Source organism: Bos javanicus, chromosome 2, assembly GCF_032452875.1.
Source record: "Bos javanicus breed banteng chromosome 2, ARS-OSU_banteng_1.0, whole genome shotgun sequence".
NCBI lineage: Eukaryota > Metazoa > Chordata > Mammalia > Artiodactyla > Bovidae > Bos > Bos javanicus.
In genome coordinates this window covers 122636640-122652170 of record NC_083869.1, presented here as the reverse complement: position 1 = coordinate 122652170, position 15531 = coordinate 122636640, and the positions used below count along the sequence as shown (strand labels likewise).

Genomic DNA, 15531 nt, shown 5'->3' with positions numbered 1-15531 from the left:
CCCCTGACCAATCATCATGGATGTCTCCTGTCGCATGCTGGGAGGGTTCCCAAGAAGATCATGGCCTTGTAACCACTGCCATCAATCACACGGTCATGGTGCTCCCCACGGAGCCTGTGCAAGTGAGAAGCTATAAAGATCTTTAGGAAACTAAAGATCCAAGTTCAAATCCTAGTTCCATTACCAATTTGCTGTGTGACCTTGGACAAATTGCTTATCCTCTCTGAGCTTCAGTTGCCCCACATGGGAGAAGGATCATCCTTAACACTATCAGATGAAGCAATGCATGTGACAAAGCTTCCTAAAGGACTGACCAGACATCACCTCTGTGCAACCTCCCCTCAGAACTGGCAACAAAAAATCAGACCAAAGATAAGGAAAAGTGACAGTCGCTCAGTTGTGTCTGACTCTTTGTGACCCCATGGACTATAGCCTGTCAGGCTCCTTTGTCCATGGAATTCTCCAGGCCAGAATACTGGAGTGGATAACCTTTCCCTTCTCCAGGGGATCTTCCCAACCCAAGGATCAAACCCAAGGTCTCCCACATGGCAGGCAGTTTCTTTGACCGTCTGAGCCACCAGGGAAGCCCAAAGATAAGGAAGGACAAACATAAAGACGGACAGGCCCTACTCTTAGTATTGGCAGCTCGAAACTGCCCACGGTCATTCAGGCGCACAAAGGGAAAGGAAATGTAACTTTCTTAGACTTCTCACAGACGACCTCATCTCGCGCTCCAGCACCTATCCCAGGGATGATGGGAGCTGGGGAAGAAGGGAGGAACGGTTCTGTCGTTTTTGTCTTTGTTTTGGTTGCACCAGCTTTTAGCTGTGGCATGTGGAATCTAGTTCCCTGACCAGGGATCAAACCCTGGGCTCCCTGAATTGGGAGCATGGAGTCTTAGTCATGGACCCACCATGGGAGTCATGAGAGGGGCTCTTAATTGACAAGTTCATCACCAATTAAATATGACTCTGTGTCCCTCCAACGTAACATGGTGTCTCTGGTGTTCTCAGTTGCCTTAAGGTGACCGCTCAGCGTTTCGGAGTTTCCCTTTCCCATCTCACCTTCCGGCAGCCAGGTAAACACAAGCGGGGAAAGTTGATAGAACTTCTCGGAGGCAATAGGGTGGGGTCTCCCATCCAGGTGTTGCCCACGTAGTCCACCCTGGCACGCATCGGAGGCCCCTCTTCCTGCTTCCCTTGGCCCTGGCTGCAGTCCACACTGGTGGTCACTGCTGGTGACAGCGCTCATCCAGCAGACCTGGACCCGAGTCGGCCTCCACTGCATGGCCGAGAGGTCCCCCCAAAACTGCACCAGTCACAAGGTGTCCTTGACTGCTGGTCTTTTTTGCAGGGGGGCTGTGCTGGGTCTTCATTGCAGTGAGGGCTTCCCTCTAGTTGCGGTGAGCAGCAGCTTTTCTCCAGCCACAGTGCGGGTCTTATCGCAGCGGCTTCTCCTGTTGCTGTTCCCAGGCTCTAGAAAATACGGTCAGCAGTTGTGACGCACGGGCTTAGTTGCTCCGCAGCATGTGGGAGCCTCCTGGACCAGGGATCAAACGCCTGTCTCCTGCACTGGCAGGTGGATTCTTTACCACTGAGCCACCAGGGAAGACTGTCTGCTGGTCTCTTGATCCTGGGGGCATACTGAAATTCGTGACCTCCGGGTCACCCTACTCAGGTCACGGGGGCCCAGCAATGCTTGCTCAGCCTTGTCAAACCAGACACACCCTCCCACCAGTGTCACCTTCCCAGCTCCACAATCCTACCCCCTTCCCCACACTGGATAAGTGGCATAAAGGACTGTCAGTACTGATGTTCTCGGACCCTGGGTTTCTAGTGTCTCTGGTTCCATCCTCTCCGTAGGCTGATGCCCAGGAATGTGGGTTCCTGGGTCTTTCTTTGGGACCCAGGCCCTGTCCCCAGCCCTGATGCTCCTCACCAGGTTCTGTCTTGCCCCTCCTATGATGGCAGATCCTGACTTCCTCTCCTTGTCTGGCAGAAATTTCCGTCTCTTTATCTCCTCCATCCTCCCCACACTCCTCTTGTGATCTCAGAAGCAGCCAGACTGGGCTCTTGATATGCAAAGAGGACTTTGGGGACTTAGAAAGCCTTTCCTCTCTCTTAACAAAGCCTGGCTTTCAAGACCATTATCTGGCTAAGGGCTGCAGGATCCTATTCAGTCAAAAGCTGAACATCAATTCTTCCCTTTTGTGCTCTCGATCCCCAATCCTGTTCCTCTCTAAGACCCTGGAAGCCTCTGGCTGAAAAGGAAGACAGTCACATAAAAGCAGTGAAGTGACACACGGGTACATTCAAAAAACGATATCGTTCCCATTACACCAGACTCCCCAGGTGTTGGAGCAAAGCAAGTCCATGGAGAGAGATTCCCCCACCTGCTCTAGAGACCCAGAGAGGGCAAAGACGGGCTTCAGGCCACACAGCAAAGCCATGACACGGCAGGAACTGGAAACCGTGTCCCGAAGCTCTTCCCAACATGTCTCCTCTAGGGATGGGGGTGCTGGGTCTCTCCCTCTGTTGGACACTGTTGTCTGAACACTGTTCAGCCACTCTTGGACACAGGGACTGTGTCTGTCTCGCTCACAACACACCCCAGCCCCCAGCCCAGGCTCTAGAACATGGTGACTGGGACTTCTCCTCCCATTCCGCACCCCTGCCCAGATACATCAGTGCCCCATTTTCCCGCTCTGTCACGATTCATCCCTCCATCCAGGCACATCTGAGGCTCAGCTTTGCTTTCCCTGCGGCACCTGCATTCACAGGGATGCTTGCTGTCTGACACAGAAACATCCTTCCCTACCAGCCCCTTCCTCCTGGTGAGGTCCACTGAGGCTTCTTCATCCCCATTCTGCTCTTCCCCACTGCTGTTCTCGGCTTGAGCCAAGCATCGTCTCACTGAGTTTCAGATTCCCCACGTTTTAAACATTAGAATCTGATGAAATGATGGCCTTCAGACATTTTTACTGGTGGAAAAACAGAGTTGCCCTCTTTTAAGCAAAGAGACGGAATCCTTGCATAGTGCCTGGAAATTGAGATAGGTGGATGGATAGGTAGATGATCGATAGACAGACGACATAGATAGACAGAAAGGGAGATATCCAATCAGTGGTTTTCTAGGCCCCTTACAGCACAAAATTTGAAAATCCCTGCACTGGATATTTCTTCAGCGACCTTCTGACAGCTTGATTAGAACTTAAGATTCAGAATCTAAACACAGGAAGTCAGAACTACACTTAACAGCAAGTAATTAAATTACAAAACTGAACTGGGGGTTAAATCCAAGAGGGTGTTCTTGTTCTCAAGTAACAGGAAGTCCTGAAGAAGGCACTCCCAGGCTGAGAGACGCACCCTCGTGCCACTGGGCTCCTAACCTCTCTCTGCTCAGCTCTCTTCAGCACAGGACATTATTCTCAGACACAGAGCCTGAGGATGACACGATGACTACTACTCCAGCCTCTTGTCTGTGTTCTAGATGGGAAGAAAGGGACCGGCAAAGAGCTAAAGTGAAGTTGCTCAGTTATGTCTGACTCTTTGCAACCCCATGGACTGCAGCCTACAAGGCTCCTCCGTCCATGGGATTTTCCAGGCAAGAGTACTGGAGTGGGGTGCCATTGCCTTCTCCAGGGAATCTTCCTGACCCAGGGATCAAATGTAGTTCTCCCGCACTGTAAGCAGACGCTTTACCATCTGAGCCACCAGGGAAGCCCATACCAGTTGGGTGATCTCCATTTAAAGACTCTTCTGGAAGCCTCACCAGTAAATCTGCTTAGATTTTATGGGATAGAATTTGTCACATGGCAACCCAATATGCTAGGAAGAATAGGAAAAACTGTTTGGGCTTTTTCCACCTGTGCACACTGCCGCCATGAAGAATGCCTGGGTGCTGTGAGTAAAGATAAAGAGGAAGATGGTAAGCAATTAACTGTCAGCTGCAAGAGGCCTGGGGCCAGTGCTTGCCTGACGTTTACATGTATGGTTTGGAGCATGTCTCCTCACCACTTGAGGCCTCGATTCCCCCATTTCAATGACAAGAGAACTGGGTCAGATGCTATAGGACTCTATCCGGCTCCTATTTTTTGTGCTGTATGCTTGGTTGTGTTCAACTCTTTGCCACCCTGTAGACTATAGCCCGCCAGCCCCCTCTGTCCATGGGATTTCCCAGGCAAGAATTCTGGAGTGGATTGCCATTTCCTCCTCCAGGGGATCCTCCTGATCCAGGGATCAAACCTGCATCTCCTTTCTTCTGCATTGCAAGCAGATTCTTTACCACTGAGCCATCAGGGAAGACTTTCATAACAGAAGCCCAGCTCCTATTGCCTGAGTGTAAATCTTGACTCTACTACCTACTAGCAGTATGGCCTGGGGTGCCTCAGTTTCCTCATTTGTAAAATAGGGGTCATCATTGTGTCTACGCTGCAGGGGTGTGAGGACTGGATAAGCTCTTATATGTAACATATGCAGCTGAGTCTGAATGAAAGTCAGAGACCAACATCCATCATTACCACAGCAGCTGCTGAGCTTCTGAGAGTCACAGGTCCTGAGTTCTACTCCTGTCTGCCCTGGGAGCTGTGTGCCCTGGGGCAAGTCCCTTCCCCTCTCTGGGCCTCAGCGGCCCATCCTATAAAATGGGGAAACTGGATACTATCTTGGGCCCCAGCAGCTCTGAGAGTCACTCTCAGAAGCTGCACTGGGCTGTTGATGGTACAGCAAGTCCCTTCCTGGGCTGGGATGGGAGAGGAGAGGATCAGCTGGTTTCCTGTGGCTGGGGCGGTGACCTGGGCAGCCTAAACTTCCTGTTTCCCAGAGGGAATCCAGGGCCAGCCCCTCCCGTCACTGGGGCAACCGTCCCTACAGCCCCTCCTGGCAGGGGGAGCCCTGAGGGTCAGGGAGGGGCTAGCCACAATGGTTCTTTGTCTCCTGCCCTGCCGCCTACCCACCCCAGAGCCTTGGGCCCATCTTCCAGAGGAGGAAACTATGGCATGGAGAGGTGAGGTCACTTACCCAAGGACAGGAGGCTGGAGAGAAGGAAGGCTGAGATTACAACCTGAGTCTTCTGAGACTAGGACCCTCAGCACCAGCTAGATGCTCCTTCAGACCCACACCCTCCAGACACAGAAAGAGCCTGAAGCCTGTAGGCCCGAAGACCTACAGCGTGACTCACAGGGCACTCCCTGTGCACAAGGCTCGGGGTCTCCGGCTGGACCCCCTCGTCTGCCTTTAGTCTGCCCACCCTGAGCAGCCCTTTGACCCAGCCCTGGGTACACAGGGACCCATACCATGAGCCCTGGGCACAAAGAACCACAAAACAAAGTGATCAGGCCAACATGCCCCTGATCAGGAGCAGGAGTTTTGGAGAAAGGCAGCCCCAGGTTCAGACCCTGACCTTGACACTTGCCAGCTGTGTGCCTTGGGCTGATGAGTTTCAACCCTCTGAGTTTCAATTTCCTCATCTGTGAAATGGGGCTGTGTTCATTTCTTACGCCTGCTGTAAACAAATTACCACAAACTTGGTGGCTTCAAACAATGGATATTCATCGTCTCCCAGTTCTGGAGGCCAGAACTCTGATGCCAAGGTGTCGGCAGGACTGGTTCCTTCTTGAGGACCCTAGGGAGAATCTCTTCCATGCCTCTCTCCCAGCTTCTGATTGTCGCAGCCCTCCTTGGCCTTCCTTGACCTGTGGCAGCAAAACTCCAATGGCTGCCTCCACTGTCACATGGCCAGCTTCCCTCTGTGTGTGTATCCGAATTTCCCTCTCTTACAAGTTCACCAATCATCAGATTAAGGCCCCCTCTAATCTAGTCTGACCTCATTGTAATGTGATTACATCTGCAAAGACCCTCTATTCAGAGAAGGCAGCAGGGGTTAGGGCTTGAACATGTTTTTCGTGGAGACACAATTCACTCTCCAACAGGGTCCACGAGAAGATACTTGTGTTGCTGGGTTGTGATGCAGGATTTATGAGTAATTCCTACAAAATGCCCACTCTGAGTCAAACCCATAGAAAGTCCTCAAATAGTATATGCTATTAGTATTCTTACTTTGGTTCTCCCATCCCAGCCACAAGCTGCAGCTTTGAAACTGTCTGCCTGGAGCCCGGCACCTGTGGGTCTGAAGTCCTAACTTGTACCTGTCAAACGCCCAGAGTCTGCACTAATAAAGGCCATCATCTGTTGTGCTTTCACTGTATGCTACACACAAAATGAGTATCATATCATTCTGTCCTCACAATCATCCTATGAAGTCGCAGCTACTTCAGTCCCCATTGAAAAAGGCAGAAACAGGTTCAGGGAGGTAAAGTAACTGGCCTGAGGTCACCAAAAGGAGGCTAGCCTCAAACCCAGCAAGTCCAACTCACTTACCTACCAGCCTCCCTGCCTCCCAAATAGCAGTCCTTGTGCCAAGACCCACCGGCCACCTGCCAACAGCCCATCTGCCTGCCTGGTCCTTGTCTTGTCCTCATGGAAACCTTTCCTGAGCGTCTTTCTGAGAGGAGGGGATCTGCCTGAATCTTTGTCCCTGCCCTCCCACTGCTGAGCCAGGCTGGTTCTGGCTACACCATCACGCCAGGCCCAGGGCCAGCCGTGTAGCTGGATCTTGAAGGATAGGCTACATATTAAGGGTTGTAGCCACAGGAGAGGACCATCCAGGTGGGAAAACAGCAGCAGCAAAAGTGTGGAGTCTGAAAGAAGGGAGCATGTAGAGATACGGGGGTGAAGGTTAAACAAAGCGCAGTGCGGAGTAAGGTCGTGTTGGATCTTGAAAGTCAAACTAAGGTTTCTGGATGGGACCTAGGGGCTGATGGGGCACCCTGGAGGGTGTGGGAGCAGGGCAGGGCTGGGCTCATATCAATACTATGGAAACTCTCCCTCCAGCAGTGCGGGCAGGGTGGGGTGGCAGAGAGGGCCAAGAGGCGGGCTCCAGAAAGAAAGTTGTCACCAACGGTCTGCAGATGAAGGGCACGTGGGCTGATGTTTCCTGCAGGTGGGCCCTCCACCCCTGCCTGGGCACAGCCCCCCACGTGCTGCCTCGTAACCAGGATGGGCCCCGCCTGGGTGATCCTATCTGTCCTCACCAGTCAGGAAGAGAGGGCAGGCATACAGGCGACCTGAGACCAGGGCCACTGCCCCCACTCCTGTCCTGAGCTGAGCCCTTGGAGCAGGATGGTTAACTGCTGCTGTTGCTGCTAAGTCGCTTCAGTCGTGTCTGACTCTGTGCGACCCCATAGACGGCAGCCCACCAGGCTCCCCTGTCCCTGGGATTCTCCAGGCAAGAATACTGGAGTGAGTTGCCATTTCCTTCTCCAATGCGTGAAAGTGAAAAGTGAAAGTGAAGTCACTCAGTCATGTCCGACTCTTCGAGACCCCGTGGACTGCAGCCTACCAGGCTTCTCCATCCATGGGATTTCCAGGCAAGAGTACTGGAGTGGGATGCCATTGCCTTCTCCGACGGTTAACAGTAACAGCTAAAAAACAAAACAAAACTTAACTGAGCAGTTATGATGCTCCAGGTGCTGTTTCAAGCCTTCTATGTCGACTAATTTGTTAATTCTGACAAGCAGCCCTAGGAAGCAGGTGGCACTATTATACCCACGTCATAGATGAGAAAAATTGAGGTGGAGAGATTTGTTAAGTAAGTGTTGAAGCTGGACAGGGAGCACACTCCCAGGGGATGCTGAGAGTGAGCCAAGCTGCAAGACTAGGAGTTGGGAGCAGGGGACAGTGTAGCTGTGACATCTGAGGGCTGATCTCAAAGGCCAAGGAGGCAGGAGAGCATCTCAGTGGGGGCCAGTGTGGGGTAATGACAAGCCAGAGTGTATGCCCTCACCCCTTCACCTGCCACTGAAAACTCGTCTGTGCTCTCCCCACTACAGACACAGCCCCCAGCTAGGGGCCACCAGATGACTGAGATTCTGCTTCTGCTACAATGAAATGGGGGCTTGAAATACAAGCCCACGTCAGTGAGAAAAAGGAAAGTTACGATTCTTATAAGCCAATCTCGTGCCCTCACACCTTATTTCCAATTATTCAACCCATTGTACAGACAAGGCAACTGAGACTTAGCATAAGTAGTGAAGATAGACATGGAGGACCCCCAGGCCCCTTGGCTTACTGGGGGCAGTAAGAACTGCCTGAGAACTCACGGTTTACTCGGCTCAGTCTGAGTAAACTTGAATGAGCAATGAGACTTGATGCCTAAACTGGGGCTTGAGACTCCCACAGTTCCTGGGTTCAATGCCATCTCTGCCTCTTGGTTGATTCATGACCTTAAGCAAATTGCCTTTCTGAACCTCAATTTCCATGTCTGCAACTTGAAGCTAATAGTCATCTCCTTTGTTACTTTTATCCTACATACATTTATTGAGCATTGAGTGTGTGCTAACCACTGTGCTAAGGACTGGGGATCCAGCCATGAATAAACCTTTTGGAATGTGTCAGGATCCAAAAATAAATGATGGGCCATGTCCCCTTCTCCCCCCACCCCTGTGGGTGTGCCCCACAGCACCTGACCCATGGCCCGGCACCCACATATAATCCCACAAATGCCTGTCATAGTGGTTCTGAGAGGCTGTAAGTGGAGACAGTGGTGCTCCAGCTGTGTTGCCTGAGAAGACAGACAGCTGAATGAGAATTCCTCTTCCAAGGCCCTTTTACCTCTGTGTTTTCCAAAACTGCTGGCCTGCAGGGCCAGTCTGTTGTCCTGATGTCAAAGTGTGGCCATGTGGATGGCCACAGGAGCCACAGGACCAGCTGGCTCTCAGCCACTGCTTGGGCACAAGAAAACATTCCCATCCCAGGAGGAATCCACTTCACTCAGCCTGCCAGGTGAGGGCTTCCAGCCTTTCTTCTGGAGGGTAGCCCCATGTAAGAGCTAACCCCATGGCTAGCTCTAGTGGCGCCAGCCATGGGCAGGGCTTTAGAGGCCTCCAGACAGACACGTGTGTGTGTGTGTGAGACTACTGTGTCTGTTTCTATATATCTGTGTCTCTGTGTGAGTTCAACTGTGCCTCTGTGCGTGTGTGTCTGTACCTCTGTGTGAGTCTGTGAGTGTTTTTGTGCATGTGTGCATCTCAAATTTACCAAGCCCTAGAGGAGAGTGGGGCCTCAATGACAGCTGAAGGCCAGATTCTGCAAGACTGATTTCCAGGCCTAGGTTTGCAGGGACACATAGGGCAGGCCTCTACAGAGTCCCTTGGACTGCAAGGAGATCAAACCAGTCAATCCTAAAGGAAATCAGTCCTGAAGATGTATTGGAAGGACTGATGCTGAAGCTGAACCTCCAAAACTTTGGCCATATGATGCAAAGAACTGACTGCTTAGAAAAGACCCCTGATGCTAAGAAAGATTGAAGGCAGGAGGAGAAGGAAACGAGAAGATGAGATGGTTGGATGGCATCACCAACTCAATGGACATGAGTTTGAGCAAGCTCCAAGAGTTGGTGATGGACAGGGAGACCTGGCATGCTGCAGTCCACGGGTTTGCCAAGTGTAAGACACTACTGAGTGACTGAACTGACTGAGAGATCAGGCCTGCTCTGGGTCAGACCTGGGTATCTCTGCCCCATTCTAAGACATCAACACCTTCTCTGGTCTCCTGTTTCTCTTCCTTCCAAACCATCTTGCACTCTGCAGTCAGACAGATCTTCCAAAAATGCAAATCTGACAGTGTCAAACCCATTCCTCCTACCCTCGCCACACCACGCAGAACTCTGACCAATCTCTGTGCCCTAGGGCATAATAGCCTTTAGCCTGCCTATTAGCTAGGGTATAGGTTTAGCTTCTAAGGCAGAGATGCCAAATAACACTGGCTTGAACAAGAACGTTTATTTTTCCCTCATAAAGTAATTCATACGTGAACAGTCCAGTGTCTTGTTGCTCTGTTTTTCCTGGGCTGTTGCCTTGGTTCACATGGTCCAAGGCGAGACAAGTTCACCTTCTGGCCAATGAGAAGGAGAAAAGGTAGAGGGGAGGGCAGACCACTCTCCTTTAAGGGAACAAACCTAAAACTACCTACCTTACTACTGCTTAATCCTATTGGCCACGTGAGTCACATGGCTCCCCTAGATGCAAAGGAGGCTGGGAAATGTAGTTTTTATTCCAAGCAGCCATGTCTCATTACTGTGGAAAGAAAGGAGTATGGATATTAGAGAACAGCCAGTCTCTGCTACAGGCTGACATTCAGGGCCTTTCCCAGAAGCTTTATTCTGGGGCTTTGTACTTTTGAGCATACTGTGAACCTTTGCCCACCTCCCTTTTCCCGCCTCCAATTTTGGAAAATCTTCCCTGACCACCACCACCCCAGCCTGGATTAAGGGTCTCAGTATCCATTGATCACATGGTGTTGTGTTTAGGGGCCCATCTCCCACCCTAGACTGTGAGCAATTCCAGGGCAGGGCCCACAACTGATTTAATTCTGTGTCCCCCTGCCCAGCACCAAGCCTGAAAGGGGACGGGCATCAGGGAATAGAGGATAAAGGAATGAAGGAGAAGGTGAACCATCTCAATTAGAAATTTCCAGTTGATAAGTGATTATTGATTGAATGAATGAATGAGCTCAGGGGGCACCTGTGTGTTGACATGGGGCTGGTTAGGCAGGCAAGGCCTCCTCGGGATCTCAGTTCTACATACGCTCTCCCCTCTGACAGGAATGCTCCCCATGCCCCTCTGTGACGGCCCAGCTCAGGCTCAGCCTGTATGTCTCACCCAGAATGTCACTTCTGGAGAGAGATCTTCCCTGACTCATCTCCACTTGAGTGTAAAGCAGTCCCTCCATAGGCCGGCCCATTCCCCACCCCATCCCACTTCCCCTGGCCCCTGTCCTGCCGTTTGGAGTGCTCAGTCCAACTGTAATTTTAAAATGTGCCCACACTGATTTATCCCCAAGACTGAAAATTCCATAAGGTGACTCCATCTCTCTCACTGTGTCCCCAGGCCCTGGCACAGGGCTGGACATACAGCAGCCTGTCAGTGAGAATGAATTAGTGAAACTGACCTCAACAAGTATATTTCAAAGGGTTGATATTTGGTCCAAAGGAGGGTCAGTATACTGGTTGTCATGTAAGTGAGCAGGTGGCAGCTTCAGCTGCATGGCTGGTGGCACCAAGGATCTGTGCCCAGGACTAAGCCTGCCTGAAGGGCTAGTGGAGACAAGGGACAAGGAGAAAACTGCCCGCCAGCCCCAAGTCACAGAGCCCTGTGCTCAGCCTGCTACACAGAGAGAAACAAAGCGTTTGGGAGCCTACCTTCGCCTCCACTGCTGGGAGGAGAGGGACCCACTGGGGGTAGAGGACACTGTGGCATGAGAAGCACTGGGGGGCAGAGGACGCTGCGGCATGAGGGGCACTGGGGGCAGAGGACGCTGCAGCACGAGGGGCAAGTCACTCAGCTGCCGTGTGCCTCGATTCCCCACCATGGAGGACAACCGCAATAGTACCTTCCTCATGAGGTCGTTGTGAAGATTAAAGGGTTAATCCACAGACAGTGCCGATCCAGGTAAATCACCCTCATGGAGCCTCAGTTTTCTCATCCTAAAGTGATGAGTGCCAAGATCTGCTCCCCAGAGGCTTGGAGAGAAGCAGTGAGGTGAGAATGTCACCTGTAGGCCTGGCATCACACGCAGCACCAGGGAACCCTCTTCTCTTCCCCCAAGACAGAGAGGGACGGGGCAGAGGACAGGGCAGAGAATGCCTGTCTGCCTCGCCAGCCAGCCGGAGGCAGGAGGCCTGGGGAGAGGGGAGGCTGCCTGGTGAATAATCTCATTAATGGTAATCATCACCCTGATGCTTGTTAATATAATAACACTGGGCTCCCAGCCGCTGCTTGGCTTAGAGCTGGCTCCTCAGCGCCTCTCATCTCTGCCTGGCGGGGGCTCCGTAAACACTCATTACACTCCCATCCCTGGGGAGGCCGCCAGGAGAAGCAGCTATTCCAGGCATACAGCTCAACTCTGGGGCTGCAGGCTTTGCTTTTAATAAGCATCATCACCCACACTCAGGGACACACACACACACAATTTTGCAACACTTTCCAAGCTCCTTGCTGACCATCAATAATTGCTCACGATGGCTGAGCCTCTTACTGTAGCAACGATAGTGGGTACTCATTAAACACTCCCTGCTTGAAGGGCCCTGGTCTAAGAGCTCCACTTGTATTAACCCACTTAATCTAACGAGCATTCCTGTCACGTCCATTTTGCAGCCGAGGAAACTGAGGTACCTGAAGTAACTTTCAGCCTTGGCGGAACCACTGACCCATGAGAGGCAAAGCTGGGGCCTGATGCTGTCTTAGAGAGTCTTCACTCTTTTGTCCTCCTGGCAATTCAAATCCTCCTTCTCCTCACTGCACTCATGAGGGAATGGGCTCGGAGAAGTGATGTCATCTGCCCAGGAACACACAGCTAGGACCTGAGGTCCATGGGCTGTCTGACTTCAGAGCCTGCCATTCTGTTCCCCCAGTGTTGAAAGCAAAGAAGGAAACCCAGAGATTAAGGGACTTGCCCCGAATTACAGAGGCCTTGCTGCAGAGAGTGAGGGCTAGCTCAAAGCCTGGATTCCTGGCTACCTCTTCTCTGCCTCCCACCCTCTGCACCAAGGAGCCTCTTGCTCAGAGACCCTAATTCAGGCACAGAATCAGCTGGCTCAGACACAGGGGAGCTCAGCATCAGAGGGCCCAAGCCCACCAGGGATTCCCTCCAGGCCATGGTCACTCTGTGTCACCACTAACTTCCTAGCTGTGTGCCCCTGGGGATGTTACATCACCTCTCCAGACCTGAGTTTCCTCACAGTGGAGACACGGCAGCTCGCCCTGTCCCTGGGTCAGCTGACATTTAGGGAGCATTTACAATGCGCCAGGACTGGTCTATGTATTGGCCACGTAATATCTCATTTTATCGCCACTGCAACCCTTAAAAGAAGAGCCTATGATTTTTAAGATTCTGTTATCCTCCAGGATTCTATGGTTCCCATAGGGTCTGTTATGAAAGACTCTGCTCCTAAAAAGATTCTAAAAAGATTCCATTAGTCTAGGATTCTCAGGTGCTAGAAGGTTCCATCCATTGGTCTGTGAATTGTAATGTTAAAGGATTTTATGAATTAGTGATTCGATGAACCTCAAGGGCAAAGAGGCAATTTATCACTCATTGGTCAGCACTGAAGTCTACCCCCTGCCCCTGCCCCCTCCCTCCGCTATGACATCAGGGCCAGCCAGGCAGAGAAACCTGCCTCTATGACAAAACTCAGATCCAAGGCCAGTGAGGATCGTGGAGGCTGCCTGAGTGCTTGGGGGGTTGGGCGGGGGGGGGGGGGGGGGCGCGGCGGTGCTGTCTTGCAGACAAAGGGCTCCATGGACCCGCCTCCGCTGCCCTAGCCAGGCCTCTCACACAATGGAACGACCTTTAGAGGCTTCATGCAGCTCGCCCCCTCCCTCAGCTCAGAGGCACCCAGAAATGTAGTTCTCTAACTCAGAGCAGTCCCTTCCATGCTCAGAAGGGCCCCAGCAAGGAGGTGGGGAGCAGAGGGGCCAGAAAGGCAGTCGTCTCTTCTTCCTCTTGGCCAGTCTGACCTCTCTGCCTTTGCCTGTGCCATTCCCCTGCCTGGCCTGCTCCTTTTCCTCTTTAAGAATCCTTCAAGGGTCAACTCAAGCCCCACTTCCTCCAGGAAGACGTGCCTGGTTACTCCCTCTCCAGAGTCCTGTCGCATGGCATCGGGTGCTAATGTGGGCTCAGATCCCAGAGCCTCCTTTCCTCTCCATTCCATCCTCCCTGCTACCACCAGAATGATCTTTCAGGGACACAGGTGACCTTGTCACTCACTTTCTACAGATCTTGACTACTCTCAAGCATGGCACGAAGACCATTGCTAACTCTGGTCCCACCCTTTCCGTCTGACTTCATTTCCTGCCCCAGGTTCCTGCACACCAAGGCTTAACCAGGTGACATGGGCAGATTTTGTGGGCACCCGGGAAGCCCTTCTGAGGCTGGGGCAACTGGGACCCTGCCTTGATCCCAAGAGACAGATATTGAAGGTCTCCTTCCCCACCTCATTCTATACACACACACACATACCCCAAGCTGCCACCAGGGAGCCCACTGGGGTTGGCAGCCTTAGAGCTCATATTAGCACCATGGACAGCACCACAAGCAGGCTATGGGTGCTACTAAAATCCACCAGCATGCATGGGTGTCCTGGGGCATGCATGGACTTCATACAGCAGGCATTTGTTCAGCACCAACTACATGCCCCACACCTGCTAGGTGTTATGGAAAAATACCAGAGGGAAAGCTACTAACTTAATGCTTCACCCAAGAAACTTACAATCTGGTTGGGGAATTGATTGCCCTGGCACCAACTCTCTCCCTGCAGATTCCCAGAGCCATGGTTACAAATCATAAATCTGATCATATCACTCTCTGAAAAACTCCCTGCATGCACACACACACACACACCAATGTTTATACGGTTAATTCCAAGCCATTTAGCATGACACTCATGGCCCTCTGTGTCCCAGACCCAGCTATTTATCTGCCTGTGCCACCCTCTGTAAACCCAACACTCAGCCTCACTTGATTTCTATCCATCCCCAAACATCCAGGGTGCTTTTCTCACTCTTTTCCCCACATTCAAGGAGTTTTCCCCCTATTCTTCTCACAGAGAACTCCTACATAGCCTTCAAAACTCAAACCAAATATCTCCTCCTCCTAGAAGCCCCAAAGTTAATTGCTCCCTACTCTGTACCTGCATGACCTGCACCACTGAATTCTAACTTACTGTGCATCCCTCATATCAGACAGAATTTAGCTAAATTTGTCCAGGCCAGTTAGAAGGCATTGGCGGTTACCGGAGTGTTATGGCTTTCTAGGAACTGTATGAAATTAACCACGATGCCAGTAATACTTCTATGCAACAACTTCAGATTTACTTGGAAGTCTAAAAATAATGTCAAAGCTGTGCTTTTTGTGTCATTTTTTTCACTCTAGGAATCTGTCTGCCTTGTCTTTGAGAAGAGAGAGCATTATTTATCACAGAGCTCCAATGCCCAATAATTGTTAGTCTGTGATTAAATAAACATAGCTTCTAATGAAAGGACTTCCCAGGTGGGTTAGCGGTAACGAAACCACCTGCCGATGCAGGAGACGTGGGAGACATGGGTTCGATCCCTGGGTCGGGAAGACCCTCCGGAGGAGGAAATGGCAACCCATTCCAGTATGCTTGCCTGGACAATCCCATGGACAGAGGAGCCTGGAGGGCTATAGTCCATGGGATCGCAAGAGTCAGCCACTTACTGAGCATGCACACACACGTACACAGCCTCTAATGAATCTAACACAGAAATGAGGTTAAGCGCTATTCCTTTCACATCATCAACATTCTAAGGTATCTGATTCCAAGTCTGCCTTCTCCACCCCACCCTGTGAGTTCCCTGAGGGCCAGGACTGTGTGTCTTTTAATTCCATATCCCTGATACCTAGCACTGTGGCTGGCACAGAGCAGCCGTCTATCAATATTGGGCAAATGATTAAC

General features: G+C 51.5%; 2 long non-coding RNA genes across 3 annotated transcripts; both read right to left on the bottom strand.

The window, feature by feature from the left end:
• Positions 1–682: 682 nt before the first annotated feature.
• LOC133231711 (uncharacterized) lies at positions 683–6834 on the bottom strand. The gene is made up of 2 exons (XR_009731210.1): positions 6057–6834; positions 683–1475 (listed from the first exon to the last, which is right to left on the bottom strand). It is a non-coding gene; the product is annotated as an uncharacterized LOC133231711 (long non-coding RNA).
• Positions 6835–9286: 2452 nt separating this feature from the next.
• Positions 9287–13192, bottom strand: LOC133231706 (uncharacterized). 2 transcript variants are annotated; one of them, XR_009731209.1, is made up of 4 exons: positions 12230–13192; positions 11448–11577; positions 10029–10132; positions 9287–9950 (listed from the first exon to the last, which is right to left on the bottom strand). It is a non-coding gene; the product is annotated as an uncharacterized LOC133231706 (long non-coding RNA). The 2 variants fall into 2 exon arrangements; XR_009731208.1 differs by having other exon boundaries at positions 9287–10132.
• Between the last annotated feature and the right edge of the window lie 2339 nt (positions 13193–15531).